The 4,982-nt window shown below is 25.5% G+C and overlaps 1 long non-coding RNA gene across 1 annotated transcript; it reads left to right on the top strand.

The window, feature by feature from the left end:
- The first annotated feature begins 4,016 nt into the window (after window positions 1-4,016).
- LOC111692834 lies at window positions 4,017-4,976 on the top strand. Its single transcript, XR_002763302.1, has 3 exons — window positions 4,017-4,234; window positions 4,339-4,430; window positions 4,483-4,976. It is a non-coding gene; the product is annotated as an uncharacterized LOC111692834 (long non-coding RNA).
- Window positions 4,977-4,982: the final 6 nt, after the last annotated feature.

The raw sequence follows: 4,982 nt of genomic DNA, 5'->3' as shown, positions 1-4,982 counted from the left end.
AAATTCCAAAATTTTGTGTAGATATTTTTAGATTTATTAAGAAATAAATGGAAATAAACTAAAATAATATTTTACATTTAACACCCTGTATCTCTTTAACTATCAACATTTAGACTAAGGTAAGTTCGGCTAAATCGTAATATTTTTGCTTGGGAAATCTACCCATGAATTTTTGCCCATTACCTCCGGACCACCCTGTATTTAGTGTAACAAAGATTTATTTTTTATGAAATATGTTAATATTATAAGTATTAGGTATGACTCTTTAATCCATAAGGTGCTAATGTTTTTATAGAATTATTTTACGACAATGAGTACTAATGCTCGTATATATATTTACCTGAGGTTGATATTCCTCTTGAAGTAGAAGGTCGTGATTCCGAAAAGTCTTGTATAGAACCATCATTTAGTTTGAAAACATTATATTTTTGGGATTTGTTTACTAATGGTTGAATTATTTCTTCCTCGTCCTCAGAGGGTTTCGTAGAGTAATAGGAAACTCTAGTTTTACCTTTCGCAACATTAGTAGTTAAATGTTTTTCGGGAGGTTTAATACAAATATTTTGTAAAATTTGAATTTTTTTCTGAGGAAGGGAATTATCAGTGACTGTAGATGGTTCTGAGTTAAGAGAAATATTATTCTCAGGTAATTGTAAATGAGTAGGTGTAATTTTGGGACGTGTGGATTGACCTTTAATATCGGTGCCTTTTCGTTGGGTTAGCCTTTTTTTGCCTTTTTTCGGCATTGCGAATCAGTGAGATTAGCTGTAATAGAACAAAATATGTTGTACAAAATATATGAGAATATTTAGATCTTATCAGCATTCTAAATAGTGATATTAGTTTCTTACATCGGTGATTTATTGTAGAGGTTTTATGAGGAAGAAAAAGAATGTTATAAAAATGATGGTTTTTGTTCTTCGGAAATCATCAAAAATGTTTAGTTTCATTTATTATGTATTAATAAGTAGTCGGATAAAAAATTATTAGTGGCATACATATTGGTAAGTAATTGTTATAAATACAACAAAATAAGAATTTTGAATGAAACTGCTTAAGGGCAACATAAGAGAGACGATGGGAGAAATATAAATTGTAAGTAGAAATAGGACATGATTGTCAAAAATAAGCTTTCTGTGTATACTCATCATTGCTAAGCCATTGAAATGATTTTGTACCATAGCATTTCTCAACCAGGTTTTTATTCTTCCTTTTTTTTTAATTTAAAATTGCAGAGCTAAATTTTTAAAATATGGAAATATAGAAATGTAATACTTTTTAACATAAAATTTTACATTTTTAAATTATTTTTTCAACAAATACTCGTATTGTAATTTTCAAAATTAAAGTTCAAGTAGGTAAATAAAAAATTTTATTAAAAATTTCCAATGTAATATTTTCTTAGCTTAAGAAAATGATTATACCTACTTTTTTAGAATTTATAGGTGGTCGGCAGCCACCCCTTGGCGACGCCCTTGAAACTGCGTAATGTACAAAAAGATAGTTTATTAATTTTTTGAACATGTTTTGAATTTTTAAGATTGAAAATTTTAAATTTATCTTATTAATATTAAAAGTGAATCATGTCAAAGTTATAATAGTAATAGTAAACGAAAAGAAACGATTTTTATCAAAATTAATTTAATTTCAGACGTACTTTTGGTAAGGGATAAAATTGAAATATGATTCTGTTAAATTAACTTGAAAAGATTATTTTAATCTTAACAATTCAAAATTAGCCTTTTTATATTTTTTTAATATAATTTGACAATTTATTATAATATATATATTCGAAAAATATTCACTTGAAATATATAAAATTTCTTTAAATGTTTGCCTTTGAAATCAGAAAATTTTCCAAACTAACAGTATTTTATTACGGAAATTTTACAGAATGTTTTGTAAAAATGTATATTTTAAATGAATTTTAAGTAATTTAAAGTAATTTTAAGTAATGAAAATAAAACAGTATTAATAAAATTATAAATTTGTTAAAATGTATATTCATTATACAAAAAAGGCCGTTCAGCTTTAAAATTTTTAATAATTTATTAAAAGCTTTCAATGTCTTGTATCTTTCCAATGAGAGAATATTAAATTTAAAGGTCTATCTAGTAATAAAATATTGTTATTCTTTATGCATGCAGACGCGCCCACATATACGTGCACACACACATATGCGCGCGCGCACACATTTTTTATTCCAATATCAAACTTTTGGAACAGGTAAGTTTTGCAAAAATAATTCTTCATAAGTACAGTTCTTTATAAGTGCAATTCAATAAAATTCAATATTTGAGATATAGGGCGGTAGTGATATTTAAAAAAATTATATTCTTGAATATTGTCTGAATGCATTTCATAAAAAAATTGTTCTTTAAGAAATGGTATTGTGAGTAATTTCAGTGATACATCGTTGAGAAATCACAAATAGTATTGTTTTTCCAAAATAAATACTCCGTATCTCAAAAATAAGATTTCTTTTAAATTTTAAGGTCTGCCCTCAGATAAAGTTTAGCATGTGTAATTTAGGATATCTGTGTATTTATTTTTGAAAAACATTTTAATTTTTTGTCTTACCTATACGTTTAAAAATATAGGGTGCTAATAAAATATAGGTTGGTCCCAATTGTGTAAGCTAAATTTTACTTTTTAAATGAGAAAATCCGAAAATAAAAGAAAGAAATTACAAATATGTCTGAGGTGTTGAATTTGATCTTGAAACCATTTTTTTATTATTATTGAAAAGGCCCCGAACATAAGCAAATGAGAACTGACAGAGAATTTAATGTTTTATCTATTTTAATAGAAAACGAAAATAAATTTAATTTTTGTATATACAAAAATTGCCATTATGTTCTTTATATTTATAATTATATAATTTTTGAGTGGAAGTCATTGAAGCTAAAAAAACAGTGTTTGATTAATTATATAGGTAATATTTTTAGTCAGTAATGAAATCAAGACATTTTTTGTATACAAAGTTTAAATATCAAAATTGTAGTAGCGCGAAAATAACACATCGTCCTTGAATAATTTAAGTTTATATACCTACAGTTATTTTGACATAAAGAAAAAGCGATATGCTTGTTTTGAATTTATTTTACTTTGAAGTATTTTAATGTACCTATTTAAATAGATATTTAAAAAAATGTTTTTAGAAATTTTAATGTCAGCGAGCAAAGTGCAATTTTTAATGTCTTTTATTTTTAAAGGGAACGTTAAACTTAAAAGACCAATAGTAGGTATTATTAAAATATTTTTTAAAATCCCAAGAATATAGGAACGATTCTTCATATTGATTTTGATGGTACACAGGAATATTTTGAGGGAAAATGTATTTAAAAAATTATAAATAAAATTGGGACTTACCGTTACCGAAGAATAAGGCTATTGAAGTATGAATAACTATGTCGTTTTGAAAAAAACGATTAGAAATAGAAGATAAAATTCACGATATATTCACAGCGCAGTGAATTATGCGAATAAAAGGAACGCGAAGCAATAAATGGCGTCGTTTCTTATTTATGACGCTATTGAAACATGAATTTTGCCGCCTTGATAATTTGTCTTGTTTATAATTGTAATGATCTTATAACTATAAGATGGTTGATATGCATAAATTGATAATGAATATATATGTTATTACATGTCTGTGAATCTAAGAAAATATATGCATATTTATATAATGTATATATGTATATTTTTAATAATATTAATATATATAGGTGTAATGACGATATCATTATAAAATAAATGTAATAACTTTCTATGTACTAAAAATTACTATCTATCAGTATACATCTGTGATTGAGATAATTGCAGGAAGGAACTATAATCTCAAATTATACAGAAATGTCATGGACTTAAACATGAAAGCTTATTGGCTAATCGCAGAAGTAAGAACTAATTTTTGACAGTTCAACCAATAAGCGCTCGCGCTTGAGGTCTATGGGTTTAATATACAACGATGTAAACAGATCCGGGAAATTATTTAACTACCATTCCTTTACCATTTTTGATTCAATGATAATGCATAACCTTAATATTATCATTTTCTGAAATCTATATAAATAATGTATTAGAAACGGAAACAATCATATTGCAGCAAGGAAAAGAATATAATCATATATGGAAAGTAATTGTAATATTATAGTACTACAGTGAAAATAATAAATATGTTTATTCCCAAAGTTTATGGGAAATGTTTTTATTTGAAAACTGCTTTGAAAAGGTAACTAATATAATTTAGCATTTTGAAGTGGCATTTTTAGGTCATATAATAATTTTTCTATATACTTGTACTTGTTCTATAGTCTGACTAATATTATATTACAGTTTCCATGAAATCGGAATATAGTAAATACCCAGCTAACATTTTGATAAAAATTCCTTTTTAATGAAAATTATTGGATATTTATTAAATGCAGGTAAGAGAAAATGTGTTGTTTAATTCATATTAATAATATTATGCAATTTCAGGTTAATGATTTTTAGAAGAATAAAAAGTTTCTAATTTAGAGTAAGGTTACATTAAAGATGTAACTAAAAGTTGTGGGGAGGTGCAACATTCATATTTTATGCTAGGCACTCATGACCTTAACCATAGCACTGGAGACATTATTTAATCGTGATATGTGAAATATTTTGTTTGTGTTGCTGAAGAACTAAAATATTAATTGTGAAATTAATACAAAAAAATATATATTTATTCTGTAGTATGTAAAAATACAGTTGACGTTGATTGTTGTGAGAAATATGAAATCCCACAAAGATAATGTATTGTAGATTCATCGTAAGTGGTAAAGATAAAATCTATTGTGGTAGATTAAAATTTCAATGTTATAAAGTTAAATTGAAGATATAAAAAATTTTTTTAATGCAATTGACATGTGATAGTAGAAGTTAAGGTTTTGTATTTAGAAAAATTAAATGTTATTTTAAGCACAGAAATTCTGGTACAGTACTAATGCAGTATTTAT

The sequence above is a fragment of the Anoplophora glabripennis genome, unplaced genomic scaffold (assembly GCF_000390285.2).
Source record: "Anoplophora glabripennis isolate ALB-LARVAE unplaced genomic scaffold, Agla_2.0 scaffold3979, whole genome shotgun sequence".
NCBI classification, from domain to species: domain Eukaryota; kingdom Metazoa; phylum Arthropoda; class Insecta; order Coleoptera; family Cerambycidae; genus Anoplophora; species Anoplophora glabripennis.
This window is presented reverse-complemented; position numbering and strand designations above follow the sequence as displayed.